Below are 14791 nucleotides of genomic sequence, written 5' to 3' on the forward strand. Positions count from 1 at the left end.
GTATCTAGACTCCTAGTAAAAGACTCCCAAGTGTACCAGCTGCCTGATAAGACTTAATGTGTCAACCAGTCTGGAGTTATTAACATTTTAACAGGGGCAAAAGAATGCATGGAATGGTCAAAGGAATTATGGGCTTTCAGGCATCCCCTGAACTGAGTCCCAGGAGAGCAGGAATTTGGATAAGGAAGATGCCTCCTGCAATTGTATCAGTGTAAGGCTGTCCATATTAGAATATTGCTAAAGAAAAAGGAAGATAAAACACAACAAAAATAGCCATGGTTTAATTTGATGAGAAGATTACAAACCTTTTCAGCTAAATTATATTCACCATCTGTAAAACAACACCGGGCATTTTGTAATGCAACAGAGTTTCTTATCTAAGAAATTAAGCTATGTACATTACTGTTGCTTTCCTACACACCCTCATTCAAAAAAAAAAAAAAAAAAAACCCTAAAGCATCAAAAGGCTTATTTATGTATAACACTGCTATAACAACTGGAAACAAAATTTGCTAGTGGAACTGAAATCAGAAAGAATTTCTTTTCCCCCCACCCTTCCATGAAACAGTTACATTGTGAAGGATATTTTGCCCTCATTTGGGGACTGAAAGATAGATACAGTTTTGAAACAGAGACTCATTGGCAGTAATTATAGCTGAGTTGTGTAGTAAAACAAATTCAGGGCATTAAAAATATGATACTACTCCGTGGGCTTCCCTGGTGGTGCAGTGGTTAAGAATCTGCCTGCCAATGCAGGGGACACGGGTTCGAGCCCTGGTCCAGGAAGATCTCATATGCTGCAGAGCAACTAAGCCCGTGCGCCACAACTACTGAGTCTGCATGCCTAGAGCCTGTGCTCCCCAACAAGAGAAGCCACCGCAATGAGAAGCACGTGCACCACAACGAAGAAGCCCCCGCTCACCGCAACTAGAGGAAGCCCGCGTGCAGCAACGAAGAACCAACGCGGCCAAAAATAAATAAATTAAATAATAATAATAAATAAAAATAAAAATATGATGCTACTCTAGACTAGTCTTTTTTTAGAAGGCTTAGAAAACCTCCACCCAGTGTACAAAGGCCCTACATAGGACTAAATGTTCCTTGCTATCAAATGGTCATCAGAAAAATGAAATAATGGTCATCAGAAAAATGAAATATGGTCAGAACAAGAAAAACAATACTTGGCACACAGTATCAGTTCTGTTGCAGCTCACAGCTGAGTCTAAGCAAAGGCAACTTTATGGAAGATGCTGGGTTCCATCTAGGAGCCTGAAATAAGACATGTTAATTAGTAAGTTTTTGTTCTGTGACAGAAGGCTGTTAATGTAATGGCATGTGTCTTGTGGAATGCTTGTCTTCAGAAATGCTTTAGGTAAATTATTTCAGAGACTCAACAATAACTTTGAATAATTTTAACCTTTGGAACTTAACTAGCTCAACAGGGCATATAATAATAAAGGCAGAAGGAAGAAACGTGTTAAGACATAGACCTCCTGAAGAGGTTAAAATGTTTTAAACCCTGAACATCAACACAAAAACCTGAACAATAACATCAGTTTTAAGAATATAGATAATGCCATGGTTTTTATTTTTGATTGTGATACATAATAGTATGTGTAACTATAATTTGAAGCTATGATGTTATACTTTATAATTTTCTATATTCTTTCATTTTCAAAATGTTTGATAAATATTTAGAAAGAAAGAGCACAAAAAGTAATACAAGGATCTTTAATGTACACCCATTTAGTGGCATCCAAATGATCACTTAAAGATATACTAACTTTTTCATAATGAGGACTTTTACTCAAGTTGTTGGATGGATTTGTGCTCTCCTTAAGAAAGCTCTTGAGTGAGCTATTGGATCTTATTCATTTCCGGATCCTCATTACTTACTACAAGTTTCTCAATAAATGTTTTTCACTGACTCTATCTCCAGTCTCTGATCTAGTTCTCTCTCTTTTTTTAAATTAATTTATTTTTTATTTTATTTTCTTTATTTTTGGCTGCATTGGGTCTTCGTTGCTGCATGCGGGCTTTTCTCTAGTTGCAGCGAGCGGGGGCTACTCTTCGTTGCGGTGCGCGGGCTTCTCATTGCGGTGGCTTCTCTTGTTGTGAAGCACAGACTCTTGGCGTGCGGACTTCAGTAGTTGTAGCACACGGGCTTCAGTAGTTGTGGATCGTGGGCTCCAGAGCACAGGCTCAGTACTTGTGGCACACGGGCTTAGCTGCTCTGCGGCATGTGGGATCTTCCCGGACCAGGGCTCGAACCTGTGTCCCCTGCATTGGCAGGCAGATTCTTAACCACTGTGCCACCAGGGAAGCCCTTATCTTGTTCTCTTGATGGTCAGTGGCTTACCTTTGTGAGATGGTTGGCTGGAGTTAAATGCATTGAAGGCAGTGGAATGCAGAGTTTTTTCTCTGCAAATTAAATGGGCTTTATGGAAAATGTGTAAAAAATAAAACAAAGAAAACTGACTTTATTTAGAACATTTTATTTTGCTACAAATATGTATTTTCCCATTACATTTTCTTTTTTTTTTTTTTTTAATTTATTTATTTATTTATTTATTTATTTATTTTTGGCTGTGTTGGGTCTTCGTTTCTGTGCGAGGGCCCTCTCCAGCTGCGGCAAGCGGGGGCCACCCTTCATCGCGGTGCGCGGGCCTCTCACCATCGCGGCCTCTCTTGCTGCGGAGCACAGGCTCCAGACGCGCAGGCTGAGTAGTTGTGGCTCACGGGCCCAGCTGCTCCGCGGCATGTGGGATCCTCCCAGACCAGGGCTCGAACCCGTGTCCCCTGCATTGGCAGGCAGACTCTCAATCACTGCGCCACCAGGGAAGCCCCTACATTTTCTTTTTGACTCCCTCAGAAAATGGATTGGATTAGCAATTCTAGAGGGATTGTAACCTACACAATTTGTAAGTGTCTGGAGATGAATTTGGAGCAACAAAAAAAATTTTTTTAAGTGCTTTTGGTGGTCACAGTAAATCATACAACTGCAAAATCAATCAGGGAACTCACACAACCACATTGTATTTCTCTTTTGCAAATACTGGAGAATGCTGAGATTTCACTGTTTTTGTATATAGCTTCACTCTAGCTCGCAGGGCTTGTGAAGTTGCAAGATATTAATCTTATAAACAATTCTGAATGAAAAATAAGTTGTCCTATTTAAATCAGCAAAAATGAACATATACTATGTTCAGGAAAAACAAATAAATGGATCTGATATTTTGGGAAGTTATAAAGTTGAAAAAAGAAATGTTATTTACAACACTGCTGTATTTAAAGAAAGAGATGGTATTAACAATGCTGCTGTAGATGGTCGCTGACTTAATGGTTCAACTTGATTTTTCGACTTTATGGCGGTGCAATATGCATTCAGTAGAAACCATACTTCAAATTTTGAACTTTGACCTTTTTCTGGGCTAGCGTTATATGGTATGATCTCATGGTACTGGGTAGCAGCAGCTGCCACAGCTCCCAATCAGCCGCACGATCACAGCAGTAAACAAGAAACACACTTAACCATTCTGTCTCCACACAACCATTCTGTTTTTGACTTTCAGTACAGTATTCATATACATGCGCTATTCAACACTTTATTATAAAATAGGCTCTGTATAGAGCTGTGGGCTAATGTAAGTGTTCTGAGCACGTTTAAGGTAGCTGAGGCTAAGCTATGATATTCACTAGGTTTGATGTATTCAATGCATTTTCGACATACGGTATTTTCAACTTACATTTATCGGGATATAACCCCAAGGTAAGTCAAGGAAGATCTGTGTTTCAAAGGGAAACTCTCATTCTGTACACCTGACTATTCCTAAACCTAAGTAACTCTGTAGGTGTTGAGAATTTTTATGATTGCTTACTTTTTATTTGCAAATAATAGAGCCGAGATTTTCTCTTTTTGTGTAACTCACTAAGTATCTACCATGATTTGTTCCAAACTGAACTGTGTTATGAATGCCAACTCAATCTTTAAATGAACTTTTTTTTAAAAATTATTTATTTATTTATTTTTTGGCCGCGTTGGGTTTTCGATGCTGCTCGCGGGCTTTCTCTAGTTGCAGCGAGCAGGGCGTACTCTGTTGCAGTGCTCGGGCTTCTCATTGCAGTGGCTTCTCTTGTTGCAGAGCACTGGCTCTAGGTGCGCGGGCTTCAGTAGTTGTGGCTTATAGGCTTAGTTGCTCTGCGGCATGTGGGATCTTCCTGGACCAGGGATCAAACCCATGTCCCCTGCATTGGCAGGCGGATTCTTAACCACTGCGCTACGAGGGAAGTCCCTAAATGAACAATTAAGGAGCAAAGTATGAAGAAGAATTATAAATATAATTCTTTAATCTAATAAATTTAATCTAATAAATACTAGATTAAAAAGTACATACTTATTCCTTCAGAATTGTCTGCCTATTGAACACTCATATTCAAAGTTTATGTCAGCAGCATACGATTTATAGGCAGGAGAAAAGCCAAAGTAACTGTCTTGACATTCTAGGTTAAATAATGAGTTGACATTAATTGAACACTTATTATGCTCAAGTTCCTGCACTAACCACATTATCAACCATTCATTTAATACATATTTATTAATATTCCCTATAATATTTCCTAAATATTCCCTAATATTTCCTAAATTCCATAATATAGGCATTATTACCCCATTGAAAAGAGAAGAGGGGAGAAAACTGAGGCTTAGCAAGTTTAATTAACTTGTCTAAATCTACACAGGTTGTAAGCAACTAAGATAAAATCCCTAAGCAGGCCTTTAATGACTACATTATAGAAAAGTTTTATTTTCAACTGAATTATCCTAATTGTTATCTTCAACTATAAATTTCAGTACAGACATTCAATTCACCATTTCTCAAAGGCAAAGCAAAGATCCAGGAGACTTCATTAAACTACAAAGCTATATTAAACTGAAGGCTTGAATCAGGCTTCAGTTAACTGCAGCTGTGCAGCCATAGAAAAGCAGATTTCAGGGACTTGACTTATTTGAGTTCAGGGACTGAATTTATCAGGTAGATCTTCACACTTTAGCACCAGCTGCATATATAGATCTGACCTGTTGAAAAGCTGAAAAATCAAATGAGAAGATTACAGCTGATGAGAGAACACTGCTTGCCACGGAACTGAGCTCCTGACCTGGTTAGCATTTTATCACATAGGTGAGTTTTAATGGCATAATTTGGCTGTTATCAGTGCATGCTCTTGACTCAGACAGCTTGGGTTCAAATCTGTCTCAGTAGCTTACTGTCAATTTGATCATTTGGGCAAGTTACATAACTTCTGTAAGCATTCTAAAATTGTTATGAGAATTAAGTGGGATAATTTTTGTAAAGCACTTATTTGGGTCTGGCTCTTTGAGAGAGAGAGAGGAAGGGATTAAAAGAGTATTAGTCAAAGAGAAAGCGAGAAGTATTTAATTCATAAACTGCTCTTATTAAAAATAATTAAAACAGGCATGTGAGGGAGTTCCCTGGTGGTCTAATGATTAGGATTTGGAGCTTTCTGCCATGGCCCAGGTTCAATGCCTGGTCAGGGAACTGAGATCCCGCAAGCTGCACGATGCGGCCAAAAATAATAATAATAATAATAATAGGTATTTGAAAACTGCTATTCATTAACAAAAACATTTCTGAAGAAATTATATACTTAGTATCATATAAGGCAAGTTGCTTACTTCTTTTAGCTCAGTTTACTCATCTGTAAAATTAGGATAACTCTAATACTTACACTAGGGGCAATCATTCTTTGATGACTAAATAAAATAATGCAATAACAGCATAATACCTGGTATACAGTAAGTTCTGGATAAATGATGGCTATTAATATTATTGCTAAAATTATTATTCTTAAAAAACAAGTACAAAATAGGACATCTAAAGCTCAGGTGAGGGGAGATGAAAAGAACATTGGCTTTTCTGTACTACTTTCATTTGGATTTGGATTTGGCCCCAGACTAGGCCACTAGACTGTCTTCTGAGAAAGGAGTAGGAGGGAACTTTGGACGTGGTTTAGAGAAGTCACAGGTTCAATAACAGTTAGACTCAGCCTGCCCAGGAGCCGGGTAAACATTAGGCTCCCTGGTCTAAAGTGGTTGATGCTTAAGAGCAAGTATAGCAATCTTCCGCCAAGTGAAAATACTGCTCCATAAACCTAAATGTTACCTGAAAGAACTCCTACACTTCTGTACTGAATTTTCTGTTAAGAAAAGAAAAATAGATTGCTGGTTTCTGGAAATGTTAAGGTGCTCACCCTAGGCTTCTGCCTGAATTCCTGAATAGTAACAGGCCAAAGGAATTGGAAGAAATTCCCTTTCCTCAAACTCTGATGGATAAAGCTTCCAAGGCTCCCATGCAGGCTGTACTTACCTTCTCCCTCCTTTCCCCAGGCCTCTTCCAACACAGACACTCTTTGAAAGGTACCTGTATCCTGGGCAAGTTTCTTTTTTTTTTTTTTTTAAACATCTTTATTGGAGTATAATTGCTTTACAATGTTGTGTTAGTTTCTGCTGTATAACAAAGTGAGTCAGCTATATGTATACATATATCCCCATATCCCCTCTTGCATCTCCCTCCCACCCTGTAGGGTGGTCTAATCCTAATCCTGCTACTTTACTTAATCCTGCTACTTTACCAAATTCATTGATTAGCTCTAGTAGTTTTCTGGTAGCATCTTCAGGATTCTCTCTGTTTGGTATCATGTCATCTGCAAACAGTGACAGCTTTACTTCTTCTTTTCCAATTTGGATTCCTTTTATTTCTTTTTCTTCTCTGATTGCTGTGGCTAAAACTTCCAAAACTATGTTGAATAATAGTGGTGAGAGTGGGCAACCTTGTCTTGTTCCTGATCTTAGTGGAATTGCTTTCAGTTTTTCACCATTGAGAACGATGTTGGCTGTGGGTTTGTCATATATGGCCTTTATTATGTTGAGGTAAGTTCCCTCTATGCCTACTTACTGGAGGGTTGTTATAATAAATGCGTGTTGAATTTTGTCGAAAGCTTTCTCTGCATCTATTGAGCTGATCATATGGTTTTTATCCTTCAACTTGTTAATATGGTGTATCACATTGATTGATTTGCATATATTGAAGAATCGTTGCATTCCTGGGGTAAACCCCACTTGATCATGGTGTATGATCCTTTTAATGTGCTGTTGGATTCTATTTGCTAGTATTTTGTTGAGGATTTTTACATCTATGTTCATCAGTGATATTGACCTGTTGTTTTCTTTTTTTGTGACATCTTTGGTTTTGGTATCAGGGTGATGGTGGCCTTGTAGAATGAGTTTGGGAGTGTTCCCCCCTCTGCTATATTTTGGAAGAGTTTAAGAAGGATAAGTGTTAGCTCTTCTCTAAATGTTTGATAGAAGTCACCTGTGAAGCCATCTGGTCCTGGGCTTTTGTTTGTTGGAAGATTTTAAATCATGGTTTCAATTTCAGTGCTTGTGATTGGTCTGTTTAAATTTTCTATTTCTTCCTGGTTCAGTCTTGGAAGGTTGTGCTTTCCTAAGAATTTGTCCATTTCTTCCAGGTTGGATGACTTCTATTTGTTTTGAAAGGCTTAATGATACCACCTCAAGTTCAAGTCTTAGGTACAAAATTTCGGTCCAATTTTTGCTATAAATCTCATGGGAGAATATCAAGTATACGTTTTGTCTGATATTTATTACGTATTCATATAAACATGAACAGACTTGATGCCAAGGAAGTAAAGCCACCTTCCCCCTACCAATCTCTCCTAGATATACTTTGCCAACCTTAATGTATATTTTATAAAAGTTCTCTATTGATCTCTTCCCTGAGACTATATATACAGCTAACCTACTGCATTCTCATGTGTCTTATTTTTCAAAAATATATAATCAATTTTTTAACTACCAAGTAGCATACCGAAATTAAACCAGGTGTTTTTATTTTTTTTAATAAATTTTATTTATTTATTTTTGGCTGCGTTGGGTCTTTGTCACCATGCGCCGGCTTTCTCTAGTTGCGGCGAGCGGGAGCTACTCTTCGTTGTGGTGCGCGGGCTTCTCATTGCAGTGGCTTCTCTTATTGCGGTGACTTCTCTTGTTGCTGAGCACGGGCTCTAGGCACACGGGCTTCAGTAGTTGTGGCTCACAGGCTCTAGAGCGCAGGCTTAGTAGCTGTGGCGCATGGGCTTAGTTGCTCTGCGGCATGTGGGATCTTCCCAGACCAGGGCTTGAACCCGTGTCCCCTGCATTGGCAGGCGGATTCTTACCACTTTGCTGGGCAAATTTCTAATAGGTAACTTTTCCATCAGAAAAGGGGTGTGTTACAATTAAGGTGACCATTCATAAGTTGGATTTATTCATTTTTTCTTAACATTAGTAAACAAATTCTTCTTATCGTCACTGCTACATCTAAATAGGGGATACCGTATTGTCTGGTGGACAGCACATAGACTGTCAACCAAAGGATGTTATAGCAAATTCTCCTCAGCCATTTAATAGCTCAGACGTTTGCTAGTTTCTCTCCAAGTTGCATCTGGGAGTGCCACCCCAGAGAGCTGTTGTGCACGGATGTGAAAAATGCTGTGTTGGCTACTTCATGGCCACTCAACAGATGGTATGTTTTCTGTTTTATTTTTTCCCCTTTGTCTAAGCTCAGTGTTTGTTCCATATTATTGAAAGGCTAACAGTTTTTTCCTACCAAAGCATGTTGAATCAAGATGCAGTTTCACAATCCAGGCTCAAGTAGAACTGGTCAGGAAAAGTTGCTACAGATCCTCGAGAACATGCTAACCTTTAAAAAATCTCATCCAGTCTGTATTTGGGGCCCCAAAGTCCAGTAAATAATGTGTAGTTAATTAAAATCTCAGCTTCTTTGGGAAAGAAGTGAACTTTCTTTGCCTTTCAGATTGGTAGACAAAGGAATTCAGACCAAATTAAAGTGTTGTTAAGCCTTTGAAACATAAAACAAATGAAATATTACCTCTAAGGGCTAAATTATGCACTGATAATTTTTTGGGTTCTCACACAGGAGTTTTAACATTTTTACTTTATTAAAAATCTAAAGCACTTAGGCCATTAAATTTTACCTATGTAGTTTGTTATTTAATGAAGGTATCAGTGGTAATCATCTCCATTTCCCTCTGGATTTCAAATACCAACTGTGGCAGCTACAACATTGTAGTTTGGGTTGATCACTGATCCTTACGTACTGCCAACAGCAGCAGTGAGGGTTTTGTCTTTCCTTCTGGAGCACACATTTGTAAACCAAAGCTTTCTGATATTGAGTGTCAACCAGGTTTTAGATCTTGTCTTTACTAGCATAGGGGCGCTACACCCAGGGTTACCCTCTTTACTCTATATCCTCAAAAATGCTGTTTTAATGGAGTCTTACTTTTCCTGAGTCTTCTCGGGACCAAAATTGTCCTGTACTTTAATCTTCCTTTTAAATTCTCTTTGCGATTAAAAGGAACTGTTTCCTTGTGGCCTATCCTACTAATTTTGTCTTGGACTTTTTGTCCTTTGTTTACTTTCTTTGGCCACACTGTTTTTTGTTTTGTTTCTGTTTTTGTTTTTATTGTTGGTGTTGCTGATTTTGTCCTCCAGTGTATCAAGTTCATCGCTATTTCAGGCCTCTTGTACTTGCTACTCCCTCTTCAAAGAATGCCCTTCCTCTGGGTCTTCACAGGGCCACTCTTCAACTCTTAGATCTCAATCAAATCTACCTGCCCAGGTAGTCTCTGCCCTCCGTACCTAAAACACTCGCCGTCAACCTCCCCCCAGGTCACTCTCCATCCCATTAAACTGTTCCCCTTCCTCCACAGCACCTACTACTATCTGAAGTGATCTTTGTCTTTTACTATGTTTGTTGTCTGACTCCACACGCTGGAAGGTCAGCTCCATATAAGGCAGGAACCCTGTCGCTTTTGCTCTCCACAAAACCCCTGGTGTTTCGCACAGTTCCCATAGAGGCTTCATGAATAATTTCTTGAAGGAATAGATGAACGAATTTATGACTGTCTTCATCCTCTTCTCCACCTATTTAATGTTGCCAAATAATCAAGGTCCTGGGACTTCCCTGGTGGCACAGTGGTTAAGAACCCGCCTGCCAATGCATGGGACACGGGTTCGATTCCTGGCCTGGGAAGACCCCACATGCTGAAGAGCAACTAAGCCCGTGCGCCACAGGTACTGAGCCTGTGTGCCACAACGAATGAAGCCCATGCACCTAGAGCCCATGCTCTGCAACAAGAGAAGCCACCGCAATGAGAACACGCACACCACAACGAAGAGTAGCCCCCACTCGGCGCAACTAGAGAAAGCCCATGCGCAGCAATGAAGACCCAATGCAACCAACAATAAATAAATGAAATAAATAAATTTATTAAAAAAAAATCAAGGTCCATTTTTTTCACTACAAATATCCTTTCAGAGGACTCTAGTCCACAATGTTGATTAAAACAATGGCCTTCATTTTAATAGTATTAGACTACCTGTTAGAATTCCCCACCACTCTGCCCTAAGTTTCAATGGCTAGTCGACTCACCCGAATGATTGCCCTTGATTTAGGTTGGAAACGATCAGTTTTCATCCCAATCAGTTCTGGGAGACTGTTTGGTGAGTCTGTAACCCCTGAAGGCATTAGCCCAGGATTCTTAGCTTAGGATTCTCAAGACTGCCCCCAGACACTATTCCTATTCCAGACAGTAAATTTTAGGAAGAAGAGCAGTATAATCCCTGCTTTTTCATACCACCCTGCTCAAGACGGTAAGGACCCCACCGAGGCCCATTCCAATGTTGGTTGTTAACTGACAGCAAACCAAGTTAAGCCCTATATAAAATAGATAAGTTAAAAAGAAATAACTAAACCCTGTACTTCTTGTTTTTCCATATTCTTCACTTTGGGCACTCTCTGCCCTCTGTAGGAGTATGCCTCCTGAACGGGATCCCGGGGCCTGCTTTCCCAGGTCTGGCACTTTCCAGCTATTCGTACCCAGAGGTGTACAAGCTGCAAACTCTCCTCTCCCTGCAAGTCCCTTATCAAAAACACTGTCTTATGGACAACATCAGGCCCTCAGTGTTTGCCTGCTGTTGATTTGATACATTCCTTTGTGCTAGACTCAAAGAACCCTCAGGGCCTCTTCTCCACCTCCAGCAATCTTAATTGTAGCTTTTTAAGATAACCATCCACTTTGGTGTGTCACCTAAAGGAATGAGAGAAGAGGTTAAAACTCTAGACCAGGTAAGAGGCGAAGGCAAGTAACAGGTTGAGACAGGTGCTTCTGATGAGTAGCTTGTTGAACAGCTCAGATTCTGCTGGGTATGTGGCCAACGACTTTCTCTCACAGCCTTCCAGAACTGGATAAAGAATCAACCTGAGCACATTCTTTGGGGAAAAAATAAAATGATCCACTTGATGCTTTAGATTTTCTATGGTAATTTCTAAACATCTACATTCCCAATTGTTCTCCCCTCATTTTTTCAGCCATTTTCCCCCTGAATATTCTCTTTGTCTCTTCCCATGCCAATTTCTGTGATTTTTTTTTTTCTCCATAGCTTACTCAGCCTGAAATTTTTCTCTCCCTGCCCTGTTTGTATTTTCCTCATTCCTATATAAGCTCTATCATTAAAAAAAAAAAAAAAAAAAAATCCCTCTTTTGGAATCTGTTACATGTATAATGGACATACCAGCTCTGAAATTTTCCCCTCAGGAATGGAATAAAGGGAAAAACAGAAGGAAGAAAGATGAAATAAGCCTGGATCAGTTTCTCATCTTCCTCTGTGGGGCAAAGGGAAAGACAGAATCCAGGCCCTCCCTCTCTACAAAAAACCTGCTAACCTTGGAGGTTTCTTCATCTCCCTTGTTGGATTGAAACCTTAATCATCTGTCTCAAGTCATTAGGCTACTAAATAATTATTTTGCCTTTTATTTATGCTCAACTCAATTAATATTATCATTATTAATATTGATCATAAGAAAAACAATGAAATTACCTATATTCTTTGTTATTTAACCTTCTCTAATATCTAATTCAGTCATTAATTTTTTGCTATCATTAAAATAGGGTAGTGTAAAATATCAACATATTAAAAGATTAAGAAAACTATTGCATCTTTTAATTAAGCATCCAGTGGATATTTTACCATAACAGAAGAGAAATATAAGATTTTCTATAAAATTAATTAATTACAGTATAACTTTTCACACAAACAAAATGAAATTTACAATTTCAGCTTTTTGAATGAAACCAAACCTCTCTGAGATTTAAATTATAAAATATGAGTGGTGTGACTATAAGATTTTATCTCAACTTTTCTAGAAAGCATGAAAAAATACAGCTGCATTTTTTACCACAGTAACATTACAATCACTAGGTCTGTTGAAATTACAATCAGGAAGAAGCCTTTTGTCTCTGTCTATAAATGAACTCTGTAGAGCTGCCGTGTATTTCTTCAAGCTATGGAGGATGGGCTTGTTGCTAAAGAGATTTAAGTTACTATTTAGTGAGGTTTAGTTAGTGTGATAATGAGGGCACAAGGGAGATTTTCAAAAAAAGTTGCGTTTTAAATAGACAACGTGAACTTAGCTGGGAAGAGGCAGGCATCAAAAAACAGGAGCTAGTATTGTGTTCTAACAGCACAGTGGTGAAAGTTAGCAAGAAACGAATAATGAACACAAATGTAAACCAATTCAACCCAGAGTGTCAAAACAGTACTAAAATTTCTCCTTTTAATTAAGGTATCAACTAAAAAGATAGGGAATCACTTATTTTTTAGAAAAATAATGACTATGAATACATAAATAAATTCTAGTGGAGAAATCACATGCACTCTATTCTGACTTGTGGTTTTTTGTCTGCTTTTTGTTTTGTGCCATTTGGATAGTAACAGTTCCCATAACTTGATTAATTCCTAGCAGTGATAAATGAATTTAATATGCTATCTCAGTTTAATCAATCTGGCAACCCTTGCATGATAGACATTTTACATGAGGATACCAAGGTTTAGTGAGGTTAAGTAATGTGCTGCACCTTAAGAGGTGACCCAGGTCTTATCAGATGCCAAAGCACTTGCCCTTCACCACTGCCCTGTGCAGCCTCTTGTGTTGGTAGCTTGCAGGCAGTGAGAAGGACACAAGATTTCTTCTTACTTTCAAACAGATATGTACAGTACTTTGTGAGCTCACTAGTGAAAAACTAAACCAAAGCAAAAATATGACAGCCCTAAGGTTTAAGAAAACCTAAACAAAGCCCATGGATTTCAGAGTCTGAGCTTTGTCTGGTTTCTTTGATTGGTGATGAAATATGGTTGAACTTGTGAGCCTCTCAGAAAAATGGAGACGTTCGTGGGAGAAAATATGCAAAACATGATAATCCCTTGAACTGTTGTTCTTATAAAATATAGCCATCTCTTTCAGACAGCAACAAAATTAGTCATGACTTACACATTCTTTTTAAAATATATTAGAGTCCATTTAAAGTTCCAAAATGTGGTACTCAGCACAGAAATATAATAACAGATGCTATAACCTAATTAAGGGCTCTTCTCAGACATCTTTTATGGATGGTAGATTGGTACAGAGGCACATTAAAGCCTTTGAATAAAGTACTACACTGTCAACCTAGAGGATTTGGTGGAAAATAACTTCTGGAATTGATGTTTCAACTTCAACTATTCAATCCAAATTGATGTTTCAAACAAGTGACTTTCTAGTCAGTGAATATGTTTACAGATACTTTAATTCTTGCTTAATGCCTTGTTTCTACTCTATTCTAGAATTGATCACATTCCTGCAATTATTTGCCTACTCTCTCTCCCTCACTAGACTGTGAGGCATTGAGGTGCAGGTGCTGTGTGTGAACCCTCTTTGTATATCCAGGGCCTTGGTAATGCCTAGTAACACAATTTTTACTTTTTAAAGCACATGCATAGAATGGAATTTCTCAGCCTCAACACTATTGACATTTTGGGTCATATAATCCTTAACTGGGGGATGTGGACTCTACCATACATCAGTGGTCCCCAACCTTTTTGGCACCAGGGGCCGGTTTCATGGAAGACAATTTTTCCACAAATGGGGTTGGGGGGTGTTGGGGGAGGATGGTTCAGGCGGTAATGCGAGTGATGGGGAGCGAGATGAAGCTTCGCTCCCTCGCCTGCCGCTCACCTCCTGCTCTGTGGCCTGGTCTGCCGTCCGGGGGTTGGGGACCCCTGCCATAAATAGTAGGATCTATACTAGCACTCCTGATGTCTACTCACTAGATGCCAGTCGTCCCCAACCGCCTACCCAAAATATCTCCAGACATTGTCAAATGTCCCCTGGGGAGGGGGGAATCACCCCCAGTTGAAAACCACTGACGTGGAAGAATGCACACACATGCACAGATAAAAACATGATGCTTTTAATTTATTAATTCATTTTTTCAATTTTCTTTGTGTAGGCAACAAGTACACAGAACACAAGAATCAAAATTACAAAAGTATATATAGTAAAAGATAAATCTCTTTCCCGCTCCCATCTCCCGCCCAGTTTTTTGTATATTATTCTAGACCCTAGATGTCCAGTGGATGCCCCTAGCTACATGTGACTATTGTAAACTTAAGATGTGGCTTGTTCTAACTGAGATGTGCTAAGTATAAAATACACAATGGATTTTGAAGACAATAAAGAAAGTGTAAAATATATCATTAATAACTGTTTTACATTAACATGTAAGAATGACAATATCTTGGATATATTAGATAAAATAAAATATGTAATTAAAATTAATTAATCCTTTAATAAAGCCATTTTACTATGGCTACTGG

Source organism: Balaenoptera physalus, assembly GCF_965194825.1.
Source record: "Balaenoptera physalus genome assembly, chromosome: 5".
NCBI lineage: Eukaryota > Metazoa > Chordata > Mammalia > Artiodactyla > Balaenopteridae > Balaenoptera > Balaenoptera physalus.